At 29.3% G+C, this 15,574-nt stretch overlaps 1 long non-coding RNA gene across 1 annotated transcript; it reads right to left on the minus strand.

Moving 5' to 3' along the window:
• Nucleotides 1–95: 95 nt before the first annotated feature.
• Nucleotides 96–3,114, minus strand: LOC125370181. The gene is made up of 3 exons (XR_007216097.1): nt 665–3,114; nt 417–575; nt 96–168 (listed from the first exon to the last, which is right to left on the minus strand). It is a non-coding gene; the product is annotated as an uncharacterized LOC125370181 (long non-coding RNA).
• Between the last annotated feature and the right edge of the window lie 12,460 nt (nt 3,115–15,574).

The raw sequence follows: 15,574 nt of genomic DNA on the forward strand, positions 1-15,574 counted from the left end.
CAAAGGCTATTCATCGATCAAAATAATGTACACTAATTTTAAAATTACAGAGAAAAATTTTAAGACGTAAATAGTAAAGAGAGTAAAGATAAGTACCAACAATATCTGTATGTTCTTGGACAAACACAGGTTTTTTCACAGGCCATCACATGCAAGTAACATGTCAATCTGCTAGGAATAAAGATATAAAAGAAAGGACAGAAAGTGTGAAAACAAATTACATTTCGTGATATAGTCATCATTCCATTAACTAAGAAATACATAACTGAAAAGGTAAACAATTACAATATAAAACAAATCTCTTAACAACACTAGTCAACTAAAAATATGAGGTTCAGTTATATGTTTATACATAATATAACACATGTAACTGCAAAAAAAAAAGTGCATGAAGATTGAAAGGGATGCTTTCTTACTGTGTGACCATGAGCATTTCAATGCTCCATAATATGGCATGTACCATATGCAATACCCTGAATGACAGCAAGGTATAGAAGAGCCAATTGTCTATCACTTGTGTCAAGGATCATGCCACAAATAATTCCCTTTTTGCTTTTGGATCTGCACCAGGAGACCTGTAGCATGAAGAATTTAACAGCTCAAAGATGTATAACAAAACTTAGGCACTATAACCTGAAAAGCCTTATCATCACTAATCACATACCTGTTTCCATGGAAGTCGGGAAGAACATCTACATCTTATGAAAAGCCTTATCATGTACAGATTACTTGTAATCACCATACAGTTTACTGTGACATTTTGAGCACCAAATGTCATCCATACAAAGAACTTTGATCCATCGAGTCTTGTTCGAACCGGTCAATATACTTTAGTAATTCTCAGTAAAATCTATTTTCATATACTTTTCATTTTCGCTTTATTTAAAACTTGCAGCATTATGTTCGAGACCGACCGACCGATATGCTACTCGATGTATTTGACATGAAAATTATATGATGCATGAGTGAACACGTGCGACTCAATGCATGTGAAGTGTACTGAAAGGCCGTCGGACACAACACTCAAGTTAAAACTTTGAGAAAATGATAAAACCATTTCGAAAATAGTTTCTATCTTCTTAAAAATGCTTATAATACTTTTTAAAATTATAAGTTCATTTCGAAGTTTCGTGGATCATAATTCTTTGAACATATGACTTTTGAGCCCTCTAGATCCACTAAGAATATGATCCTCCAATGAACTGAGAGGGTCCCCACTTTCGCTATCCAATCAATCAATTTCGATAGTGGCAACATTTTTTTCTAACGACTGATTAACATCATAATAAAGATACAAACACAGACAATCACATCAACATCAATAAACAGTAAGCAACACTAATCAAAATAAAAAGCACATATAGAATAATATTACTTGTCAAGTATGCGCTTATGTCCAATGATTACCCCATCGTATAAGAGGTTCTAACTCAATCCCGTTATGTAGTTATAATCTACTTTTTCACATAATGCATGTGCGCATATCATCTTAATCGCTAAGTCTCATCAATCTCATTCGCATTTAACCGCATGTTTAATCACTAAGTCTCATCAATCTCATTCACATCTGACTTGCGAGCCCTCTAGATCCACTAAGAATATGATCCTCAAGTAAAACTTGAGCGTCGTGTCTAATGGTCTTTCAGCATACTTCACATGCATCGAGTCGCACATGTTCACTCATGCATCATATAAGTTTCATGTCAAATACATCGAGTAGCACATCGGTCAGTCGGTCTCGGACATAATGCTGCAAGTTTTAAATAAAGCGAAAATGAAAAGTATACTGAAATATATTTTACTGAGAATTATTAAAGTATATTAAACGGTTCGAATAAGACTCGATGGATCAAAGTTCTTTGTATGGATGACGTTTGGCACTCGAGACGTTACAATAAACTGTATGGGGATTGCGAGTGCATAATAATATGATTGCTTATCGATGAATCATATGTGATTGGTCAGGGAGGCCTTTAATAATAATTAATGTGTGTGGATGCTCAAAGAGGTTTTAAATAGCGTGGTGTTAGGGATATTGATGGGTCTAGGGTGTATTCATAGGAGAAATTTATAATAACTTAAATTTTATCATTTAATAATTTCGTAGTCTTTTGATTATTTTGTTGATAGTTATTTTAAACGATTGTTTTACGAGAAAAATATTAAATAACTCTGAGTTTAATTGCAGTAGGCTATACTTTAATATTTTAGAGTTTCAGATAAGTTAAGTCTTTAAAAATAACAAAATTTGGAAGACAAATATATTATATGAATTAAATTCTTTTTCAATAATAAATGGTTGTTAGTAAATTTATGTTTCCCAATTAGGATGGATGGACTAAGTAAACAGTAATAGATTGATGGTGGGATGTTACTTGAGGTGGCAACATATGTAGAGGACATACTTTGTTTTACTATATCGAAGATATATTTTATTATACAATTATTAAGATAATAGTTTTCATTTAATAAGAGGATAAAAGCGAAATATGGCATGGATACGCATGTACTCTTGCGTGAGTAAGTTAGAATATAACAATTTAATTTTACCTTTTGTTTGTAAATTTAATATCTCAAGTAATCATTTATATCATAATTTCTCTTTCTCCCTACATATTTCTTACAATTTTTACTAATCACCATTATCTTCCTCTAATTATTATCTCTTTGCATGTTTATAGGAAATACTTTTTTGTTCAAGTCCAACTCACTTGGTCTGCTAGCCACTTTTTAAACTAGCTTAAAGCACTAACTTTTTGTTCATTGGCTATTACGACTGGATTGTAAGTTGGAACAGACATGGTCTGTGCTTGAAGATTGGAGCTCGAAACACATAAGGTTTGCCTCGGCACAAGTGATGAGGCTCTTTGTTTAGAGTTTTAGTTGAAGAACTGATCATGAGTTGGAAGCTGTCAACTTGAAGAGTTAAGTTGCTCTCCTAGCCACTGTTTAAACTAGCTTAAGATACTAATTTTTTATTCATTGGTTATTATAACTGGATTGGAAGTTAAAGCTTGTTAAAAATGGTATGTGCTTGAAGATTAGAGCTCGAAGAACATAAGGTTTGCGTCGGCACAAATTAAATTGAAGAACTGATGATTAATTAGAAGCTGATACTTGAAAAATTAAGTTGTTTATTCTTGAGCTAAATATAACTTTTTAATTTTCTTATTTTGTTAACTATCTCAATTTCTATTTCTAAGGTTAGTACCTCTACCTCATCTCTAAATAATTCCATGATAAGGTTAGTAGCTAATCTTTAATTTTATTAAGTTACATGGTGGAGTTACTTCAAAAGTCATGTTGGGTAGAGATGAAGTAGATGTACTAACCTTAGAAATACAAATTGAGATAGTTAACAAAATAAGAAAATTAAAAAGTTATATTTAGCTCAAGAATAAACAACTTAATTTTTCAAGTATCAGCTTTTAATTAATCATCAGTTCTTCAACTTAATTTGTGCCGACGCAAATCTTATGTTCTTCGAGCTCCAACCTTCAAGCACATACCATTTTTAACAAGCTTCAACTTCCAGTCCAGTTATAATAACCAACAAACAAAAAGCTAGTATCTTAAGCTAGTTTAAATAGTGGCTAGGAGAGCAACTTAACTCTTCAAGTTGACAGCTTCCAACTCATGATCAGTTCTTTAACTAAAACTCTAAACAAAGAGCCTCATCACTTGTGTCGATGATAGCCAACGAACAAAAAATTAGTGCTTTAAGCTAGTTTAAAAAGTGGCTAAAAGACCAAGTGAGTTGGACTTGAACAAAAAAGTATTTCCTATAAACATGCAAAGAGATAATAATTAGAGGAAGATAATGGCGATTAGTAAAAATTGTAAGAAATATGTAGAGAGAAAGAAAAATTAGGATATAAATAATTACTTGATATATTAAATTTACAAACAAAAGGTAAAACTAAACTATTATATTCTAACTTACTCACGTAAGAGTACATGCGTATCCATGCCATATTTCGATTTTATCCTCCTATTAAATGAAAACTATTATCCTAATAATTGTATAATAAAATATATTTTCGATATAGTAAAAGTAAGTGTGTCCTCTACATATGTTGCCACCTCAAGTAACATCCCACCGTCAATCTATTACTGTTTACTTAGTCCATCTATCCTAATTGGGAAACATAAATCCACTAACAACGATTTATTATTGAAAAAGAATTTAATTCATATAATATCTTCGTTTTCCAAATTTTATTATTATAAAAAATATCAATTTAATTTTTGAGTACAAAAAAATTATATTTAAAGACTTAACTTATCTAAAATTCTAAAATATTAAAGTATAACCTACCACAATTAAACTCGAGGTATTTAATATTTTTCTCATAAAATAATCGTTTAAAATAACTATCAACAAAATAATCAAAAAACTACGAAATTATTAAATGATAAAATTTAAGTTATTATAAATTTCTCCTATGAATACACCCTAGACCCATCAATATCCCTAACACCACGTTATTTAAAACCCTTTGAGCATCCACACACATTAATTATTATTAAAGGCCTCCTTGACCAATCACATACGATTCACCGATAAGCAACCATATTATTATGCACTCGCAATCCCCATACAGTTTACTGTAATGTCTCGAGTGCCAAACGTCATCCATACAAAGAATTTTGATCCATCGAGTCTTATTCAACTCGTTCAATATACTTTAATAATTCTTAGTAAAATATATTTCAGTATACTTTTTATTTTCGCTTTGTTTAAAACTTACAGTATCATGTTCGAGACTGACCGACCGATGTGCTACTCGACGTATTTGACATGAAACTTATATGATGCATGAGTGAACAGGTGCGATTTGATGCATGTGAAGTGTACTGAAAGACCATCGAACAAAATGCTCAAGTTTAAAACTTTGCGAAAATGATAAAACCATTTCGACAAAAGTTTCAATTTCTTTTAAAATGCTTATAATACTTTTGAAAATTTATAGGTTCATTTCCAAGTCTCGTGGATCATAATTCTCTGAACATCTTACTTTTGAGTCCTCTAGATCCACTAAGAATATGATCCTCCAGTAAACTGAAAGGGTCCCCACTTTCACTGTCCAATCAGTCTATTTAGTAGCGGCATTTCTTTCTAACGACTGATTAAAATTATAATAAAGATGCAAACACAGTAAATCACATCAACATCAATAAACATCAATCAACCCTAATTAAAATAACAATAACAAAGCACTTGTAGCCTAATATTACTTGTCAAGCATGCGCCTATGTCCTATGATTACCCCATCGTCTAGGAGGTTCTAACTCAATCTAGTTATGCAGTTAAAATCTACTTTTTCACATAATACATGCGCGAATATCATCTTAATCACTAAGCCTGGTCATTCTCATTCGCATTTAAATGCATGCTTATTGCAAAGGAGAGAGGAGAAAAAGCATATACATACATGTATGTATAATATACTACTCACAGTAAGACGCTCCAAAACTAACCTCCATCCGTCGCACTTAATGACTCCGGGTTATCTACTCATAAATATACAAATTAGAGTTTATAAAATTTCAATTTCTAATTAACAATCATCAGACTATATTTTCTTAACTATCTCAATTTGTATTTCTAAGGTTAGTACCTCTACCCCGTCTCTAAATAATTCTATTATAAGGTTAATAGCTAATCTTTAATTTTATTAAGTTGCATGGTGGAGTTACTTCAAAAGTAATGTTTGGTAGAGATGAGGTAGAAATACTAACCTTAGAAATACAAATTGAGATAGTTAACAAAATAAGAAAATTAAAAAAGTTATATTTAGCTCAAGAATAAACAACTTAACTTTTCAAGTATCAGCTTCTAATTAATCATCAGTTCTTCAACTTAACTTGTGCCGATGCAAACCTTATGTTCTTCAAGCTCCAATCTTCAAGCACATACCATTTTTAACAAATTAGAGGCAGGCTATTAATTCACTTGAAGGAACCCTCACCACCCACCTAACACTAAAATAAGAAATTGAAATAGTAAATAAAATAAGAAAATTAAGAAGTCATATTTAGCTAAAGAATAAAGAACTTAACCTTTAAAGTGAGCTTCTAACTGATCATAAGTTTTTCAACTTAACTTGTGCCGATGCAAACCTTATGTTCTTCGAGCTCCAAGCTTCAAGCACATAACATTTTAACAAATTAGAGTTTATAAATTTTCTATTTCTAATTAACAATCACTATACTATATTAAAAACAATTCAATTCAAACATAGAACAAAAGAAGTCATTCAAATAAAAATATTAAAAAAACCCGACATGACTTTTGGAGTGACTCCACCATGCAACTTAATAAAATTAAAGATTAGCTACTAACCCTATCGTGGAATTATTTAGAGATGAAGTAGAACTACTAACCCTAGAAATAGAAATTAACATAGTGAACATAATAAGGAAATTAAAAAGTTATATTTAGCTAAAGAATAAATAACTTAACTTTTCAAGTATCAGTTTCTAACTAATCATCACTTCTTCAACTTAACTTGTGCCGACGAAAACCTTATGTTCTTCGAGCTCCAACCTTCAAGCACATGCTATTTTTAACAAATTAGAGCTAATAAATTTTCTATTTCTAATTAACAATCATCAGACTATATTGTAAACAAGTCAATTCAAAAATCAAACAAAAGAAGTAATATAACCCAACAAGACTTTTGAAGAAACTCCACCATGCAACTTAATAAAATTAAAAATTAGCTACTAACCCTATCATGGAATTACTTAAACACGAGGTAGATGTATAATATACTACTCACAGTAAAACGCTTCGAAACTAACCATTTTTAACAAATTAGAGTTTATAAATTTTATACTTCTAATTAATAATCATCAAACTATATTTTGTTCAGTGTCTCAATTTCTATTTCCTAGGTTCGTACCTGTACCTCGTCTCTAAATAATCTCATGATAGAGTTAGTAGCTAATCTTTAATTTTATTAAGTTGCATGGTGGAGTTACTTCAAAAGTAATGTTTGGTAGAGATGAGATAGAAGTACTGACATAGAAATAGAAATTGAGACAGTGAACAAATCAAGAAAATTAAAAAAGTTATATTTAGCTCAAGAATAAACGACTTAGCTTTTCAAGTATCAGCTTCTAACTCATCATCAGTTCTTCAACTTAACTTGTGCCGAGGCCAACCTTATGTTCTTCGAGCTCCAATCTTCAAGCACAAACCATTTTTAACAAATTAGATTTTATAAATTTTCTATTTATAATTAACAATCATCACACTATATTACAAACAATTCAATTCAAACATAAAACAATTCAAACAAAAATATTAAAAAAACCCAACATGACTTTTGGAGTGACTCCACCATGCAACTTAATAAAATTAAAGATTAGCTACTAACCCTATAATGAAATTATTTAGAAATGAGATAGAGGTACAAACCTTAGAAATAGAAATTGAGATAGTGAACATAATAAAAAAATTAAAAAGTTATATTTAGCTAAAGAATAAATAACTTAAGTTTTCAAGTATCAGTTTCTAACTCATCATCAGCTCTTCAACTTAACTTGTCCCGACGCAAACATCATGTTCTTCGAGCTCCAACCTTCAATCCCATAAAATTTTAACAAATTAGAGTTTATAAATTTTCTATTTCTAATTAACAATCACTACACTATATTAAAAATAATTCAGTTCAAACATCAAACAAAAGAAGTCATTCAAACAAAAATATTAAAAAAACCCGACATGACTTTTGGAGTGACTCCACCAAGCAACTTAATAAAATTAAAGATTAGCTACTAACTCTATAATGAAATTATTTAGAAATGAGGTAGAGGTACTAATCTTAGAAATAGAAATTGATATAGTGAACATAATAAGGAAATTAAAAAGTTATATTTAGCTAAAGAATAAATAACTTAGCTTTTCAAGTATCAGCTTCTAACTCATCATCAGTTCTTCAACTTAACTTGTGCCGATGCAAACCTTATGTTCTTCGAGCTCCAATCTTCAAGCACAAACCATTTTTAACAAATTAGATTTTATAAATTTTCTATTTATAATTAACAATCATCACACTATATTACAAACAATTCAATTCAAACATAAAACAATTCAAACAAAAATATTAAAAAAACCCAACATGACTTTTGGAGTGACTCCACCATGCAACTTAATAAAATTAAAGATTAGCTACTAACTCTATAATGAAATTATTTAGAAATGAGGTAGAGGTACTAACCTTAGAAATAGAAATTGAGATAGTGAACATCATAATAAAATTAGAAAGCTATATTTAGCTAAAGAATAAATAACTTAACTTTTCAAGTATCAGCTTCTAACTAATCATCAGTTCTTCAACTTAACTTGTGCCGACGCAAAACTTATGTTCTTCGAGCTCCAACCTTCAAACGCATGCCATTATTAACAAATTAGAGTTTATAAATTTTCTATTTCTAATTAACAATCACTATACTATATTAAAAACAATTAAATTCAAAAATCAAACAAAAGAAGTAAAATAACCCAACATGACTTTTCAAGGAACTCCACCATGCAACTTAATAAAATTAAAAATTAGCTACTAACCCTATCGTGGAATTATTTAAAGACGAGGTAGAGGTACTAACCTTAGAAATAGAAATTGAAATAGTAAATAAAATAAGAAAATTAAGAAGTCATATTTAGCTAAAGAATAAAGAACTTAACCTTTAAAGTGAGCTTCTAACTGATTATAAGTTTTTCAACTTAACTTGTGCCGATGCAAACCTTATGTTCTTCGAGCTCCAAGCTTCAAGCACATAACATTTTAACAAATTCGAGTTTATAAATTTTCTATTTCTAATTCACAATCACTATACTATATTAAAAACAATTCAATTCAAACATCAAACAAAAGAAGTCATTCAAACAAAAATATTAAAAAAACCAAACATGACTTTTGGAATGACTCCACCATGCAACTTAATAATATTAAAGATTAGCTACTAACCCTATAATGAAATTATTTAGAAATGAGGTAGAGGTACTAACCTTAGAAATAGAAATTGAGATAGTGAACATAGTAAAAAAATTAAAAAGTTATATTTAGCTAAAGAATAAATAACTTAACTTTTCAAGTATCAGTTTCTAACTCATCATCAGCTCTTCAACTTAACTTGTGCCGACGCAAACATCATGTTCTTCGAGCTCCAACCTTCAATCCCATAAAATTTTAACAAATTAGAGTTTATAAATTTTCTATTTCTAATTAACAAGCACTACACTATATTAAAAGCAATTCAGTTCAAACATCAAACAAAAGAAGTCATTCAAAAAAAAATATTAAAAAAACCCGACATGACTTTTGGAGTGACTCCACCATGCAACTTAATAAAATTAAAGATTATCTACTAACCCTATCGTGAAATTATTTAGAGATGACGTAGAGCTACTAACCTTAGAAATAGAAATTGACATAGTGAACATAATAAGGAAATTAAAAAGTTATATTTAGCTAAAGAATAAATAACTTAACTTTTCAAGTATCAGTTTTTAACTCATTATCAGTTCTTCAACTTAACTTGTGCCGACGCAAACCTCATGTTCTTCGAGCTCCAAGCTTAAAGCCCATAAAATTTTAACAAATTAGAGTTTATAAATTTTCTATTTCTAATTAACAATCATCACACTATATTACAAACAATTCAATTCAAACATAAAACAATTCAAACAAAAATATTAAAAAAACCCAACATGACTTTTGGAGTGACTCCACCATGCAACTTAATAAAATTAAAGATTAGCTACTAACTCTATAATGAAATTATTTAGAAATGAGGTAGAGGTACTAATCTTAGAAATAGAAATTGAGATAGTGAACATAATAAGAAAATTAAAAAGTTATATTTAGCTAAAGAATAAATAACTTAACTTTTCAAGTATCAGCTTCTAACTAATCATCAGTTCTTCAACTTAACTTGTGCCGACGCAAACCTTATGTTCTTCGAGCTCCAACCTTCAAGCTCATGCCATTTTTAACAAATTAGAGTTTATAAATTTTCTATTTCTAATTAACAATCATCAGACTATATTGCAAACAATTCAATTTAAAAATCAAACAAAAGAAGTAAAATAACCCAACATGACTTTTGAAGGAACTCCACCATGCAACTTAATAAAATTAAAAATTAGCTACTAACCCTATCGTGGAATTATTTAAAGACGAGGTAGATGTACTAACCTTAGAAATAAAAATTGAAATAGTCAACAAAATAAGAACATTAAAAATTCATATTTAGCTAAAAAGTAAAGAACTTAACTTTTAAAGTGAGCTTCTAACTGATTATAAGTTTTTCAACTTAACTTGTGTCGATGCAAACCTTATGTTCTTTGAGCTCCAACCTTCAATCCCATAAAATTTTAACAAATTAGAGTTTATAAATTTTCTATTTCTAATTAACAATCACAACACTATATTAAAAATAATTCAGTTCAAACATCAAACAAAAGAAGTCATTCAAACAAAAATATTAAAAAAACCCGACATGACTTTTGGAGTGACTCCACCAAGCAACTTAATAAAATTAAAGATTAGCTACTAACCCTATCGTGAAATTATTTAAAGATGACGTAGAGCTACTAACCTTAGAAATAGAAATTGACATAGTGAACATAATAAGGAAATTAAAAAGTTATATTTAGCTAAAGAATAAATAACTTAACTTTTCAAGTATCAGTTTCTAACTCATCATCAGTTCTTCAACTTAACTTGTGCCGACGCAAACCTCATGTTCTTCGAGCTCTAAGCTTAAAGCCCATAAAATTTTAACAAATTAGAGTTTATAAATTTTCTATTTCTAATTAACAATTATCACACTATATTACAAACAATTCAATTCAAACATAAAACAATTCAAACAAAAATATTAAAAAAACCCAACATGACTTTTGGAGTGACTCCACCATGCAACTTAATAAAATTAAAGATTAGCTACTAACTCTATAATGAAATTATTTAGAAATGAGGTAGAGGTACTAATCTTAGAAATAGAAATTGATATAGTGAACATAATAAGAAAATTAAAAAGTTATATTTAGCTAAAGAATAAATAACTTAACTTTTCAAGTATCAGCTTCTAACTAATCATCAGTTCTTCAACTTAATTTGTGCCGACGCAAAACTTATGTTCTTCGAGCTCCAACCTTCAAGCGCATGCCATTTTTAACAAATTAGAGTTTATAAATTTTCTATTTCTAATTAACAATCATCAGACTATATTGCAAACAATTCAATTTAAAAATCAAACAAAAGAAGTAAAATAACCCAACATGACTTTTGAAGGAACTCCACCATGCAACTTAATAAAATTAAAAATTAGCTACTAAACCTATCGTGGAATTATTTAAAGACGAGGTAGATGTACTAACCTTAGAAATAAAAATTGAAATAGTCAACAAAATAAGAACATTAACAATTCATATTTAGCTAAAAAGTAAAGAACTTAACTTTTAAAGTGAGCTTCTAACTGATTATAAGTTTTTCAACTTAACTTGTGTCGATGCAAACCTTATGTTCTTTGAGCTCCAACCTTCAATCCCATAAAATTTTAACAAATTAGAGTTTATAAATTTTCTATTTCTAATTAACAATCGCAACACTATATTAAAAATAATTCAGTTCAAACATCAAACAAAAGAAGTCATTCAAACAAAAATATTAAAAAAACCCGACATGACTTTTGGAGTGACTCCACCAAGCAACTTAATAAAATTAAAGATTAGCTACTAACCCTATCGTGAAATTATTTAAAGATGACGTAGAGCTACTAACCTTAGAAATAGAAATTGACATAGTGAACATAATAAGGAAATTAAAAAGTTATATTTAGCTAAAGAATAAATAACTTAACTTTTCAAGTATCAGTTTCTAACTCATCATCAGTTCTTCAACTTAACTTGTGCCGACGCAAACCTCATGTTCTTCGAGCTCCAAGCTTAAAGCCCATAAAATTTTAACAAATTAGAGTTTATAAATTTTCTATTTCTAAATAACAATTATCACACTATATTACAAACAATTCAATTCAAACATAAAACAATTCAAACAAAAATATTAAAAAAACCCAACATGACTTTTGGAGTGACTCCACCATGCAACTTAATAAAATTAAAGATTAGCTACTAACTCTATAATGAAATTATTTAGAAATGAGGTAGAGGTACTAATCTTAGAAATAGAAATTGGTATAGTGAACATAATAAGAAAATTAAAAGTTATATTTAGCTAAAGAATAAATAACTTAACTTTTCAAGTATCAGCTTCTAACTAATCATCAGTTCTTCAACTTAACTTGTGCCGACGCAAAACTTATGTTCTTCGAGCTCCAACCTTCAAACGCATGCCATTATTAACAAATTAGAGTTTATAAATTTTCTATTTCTAATTAACAATCACTACACTATATTAAAAATAATTAAATTCAAAAATCAAACAAAAGAAGTAAAATAACCCAACATGACTTTTCAAGGAACTCCACCATGCAACTTAAGAAATTAAAAATTAGCTACTAAACCTATCGTGGAATTATTTAAAGACAAGGTAGAGGTACTAACCTTAGAAATAGAAATTAAAATAGTAAATAAAATAAGAAAATTAAGAAGTCATATTTAGCTAAAGAATAAAGAACTTAACCTTTAAAGTGAGCTTCTAACTGATCATAAGTTTTTCAACTTAACTTGTGCCGATGCAAAACCTTATGTTCTTCGAGCTCCAAGCTTCAAGCACATAACATTTTAACAAATTCGAGTTTATAAATTTTCTATTTCGAATTAACAATCACTACACTATATTAAAAACAATTCATTTCAAACATCAAACAAAAGAAGTCATTCAAACAAAAATATTAAAAAAACCTGACATGACTTTTGGAGTGACTCCACCATGCAACTTAATAAAATTAAAGATTAGCTACTAACCCTATCGTGAAATTATTTAGAGATGAAGTAGAGCTACTAACCTTAGAAATAGAAATTGACATAGTGAACATAATAAGGAAATTAAAAAGTTATATTTTGCTAAAGAATAAATAACTTAACTTTTCAAGTATCAGTTTCTAATTAATCATCACTTCTTGAACTTAACTTGTGCCGACGCAAACCTTATGTTCTTCGACCTCCAACCTTCAAGCACATGCTATTTTTAACAAATTAGAGCTAATAAATTTTCTATTTCTAATTAACAATAATCAGACTATATTGTAAACAAGTCAATTCAAAAATCGAACAAAAGAAGTAATATAACCCAACATGACTTTTGAAGGAACTCCACCATGCAACTTAATAAAATTAAAAATTAGCTACTAACCCTATCATGGAATTACTTAAACACGAGGTAGATGTATTAACCTTAGAAATAGAAGCTGAGATAGTAAACAAAATAAGAAAATTAAAAAGCTATACTTAGCTCAAGAATAAAGAACTTAACCTTTCAAGTATCAACTTCTAACTAATCATCAATTTTTCAACTTAACTTGTGCCGACGCAAACCTTATCTTCTTCGAGCTCCAACCTTCAAGCACAAACCATTTTTAATAAATTAGAGTTTATAAATTTTCTATTTAAAATTAACAACCATCAAACTATATTGCAAACAATTCAATCCAAACATCAAATAAAAAAAGTCATTCAAACAAAAAAATTAAAACAACCAAACAAGAATATTGAAGTAACTTCGCATGCATTTAAACGCGTGCATATTGCAAAGGAGAGAGGAGAAAAAGCATATACACACATATATGTATAATATAATACTCACAGTAAGACGCTCCAAAACTAACCTCCATCCGTCGCACTTAATGACTCCGGGTTATCTAGTCACAAATATACAAATTAGAGTTTATAAATTTTCTATTTCTAATTAACAATCATCAAACTATATTTTGTTCACTGTTTCAATTTCTATTTCCTAGGTCCGTACTTCTACCTCAACTCTAAATAATTTCATGATAGGGTTAGTAACTAATCTTTAATTTTATTAAGTTGCATGGTGGAGTTACTTCAAAAGTAATGTTTGGTAGAGATGAGGTAGAAGTACTAATATAGAAATAGAAATTGAGATAGTTAACATAATAAGAAAATAAAAAAAGTTAAATTTAGCTCAAGAATAGACAACTTAACTTGTCAAGTATCAGCTTCTAACTGATGATGAGTTCTTCAACATAACATGTGCCGAGGCGAACCTTATGTTCTTCGAGCTCCAATCTTCAAGCACCTACCATTTTTAACAAATTAGAGTTTATAAATTTTATATTTCTAATTAACAATCATCAAACTATATTTTGTTCACTGTCTCAATTTCTATTTCCTAGGTTCGTACCTCTACCTCGTCTCTAAATAATTTCATGATAGGGTTAGTAGCTAATCTTTAATTTTATTAAGTTGCATGGTGGAGTTACTTCAAAAGTAATGTTTGGTAGAGATGAGGTAGAAGTACTGACATAGAAATAGAAATTGAGGCAGTGAACAAATTAAAAAAATTCAAAAAGTTATATTTAGCTCAAGAATAAACGACTTAGCTTTTCAAGTATCAGCTTCTAACTCATCATTAGTTCTTCAATTTAACTTGTGCCGAGGCAAACCTTATGTTCTTCGAGCTCCAATCTTCAAGCACAAACCATTTTTAACAAATTAGATTTTATAAATTTTCTATTTATAATTAACAATCATCACACTATATTACAAACAATGTAATTCAAACATCAAACAAAAGAAGTAATTCAAACAAAAAAACAAAAATAACCCAACAAGAACTCTGAAGTTACTCTGCCATGCAACTTAACAAAATTAAGTATTAGCTACTAACCCAATCAGCCTATTTGGATAGTGGCGGCATTTCTTTCTGACGGCTGATTAAGATTATAATAACGATGCAAACACAGACAATCACATCAACATCAATAAACACCTAACAATACTAATCAAAATAATAATATCAAAGCACTTGTAGCCTAATATTACTTGTCAAGCATATGTGCCTATGTTCGATGATTACCCCATCGTCTAGGAGGTTCTAACTCAATCTAGTTATGCAGTTAAAATCTACATTTTCACATTATGCATCGCATATCATCTTAATCACTAAGTTTGGTCATTCTCATTCGCATTAAACGCATGCTTATTGCAAATGGGAAAGGAGAAAAAGCATATACACACATATATGTATAATATAATACTCACAGTAAGACGCTCCAAAACTAACCTCCATCCGTCGCACTTAATGACTCCGGGTTATCTAGTCACAAATATACAAATTAGAGTTTATAAATTTTCTATTTCTAATTAACAATCATCAAACTATATTTTGTTTACTGTTTCAATTTCTATTTCCTAGGTCCGTACTTCTACCTCAACTCTAAATAATTTCATGATAGGGTTAGTAACTAATCTTTAATTTTATTAAGTTGCATGGTGGAGTTACTTCAAAAGTAATGTTTGGTAGAGATGAGGTAGAAGTACTAACATAGAAATAGAAATTGAGATAGTTAACAAAATAAGAAAATAAAAAAAGTTAAATTTAGCTCAAGAATAGACAACTTAGCTTTTCAAGTA

Source organism: Ricinus communis, chromosome 5, assembly GCF_019578655.1.
Source record: "Ricinus communis isolate WT05 ecotype wild-type chromosome 5, ASM1957865v1, whole genome shotgun sequence".
Lineage (NCBI taxonomy): Eukaryota > Viridiplantae > Streptophyta > Magnoliopsida > Malpighiales > Euphorbiaceae > Ricinus > Ricinus communis.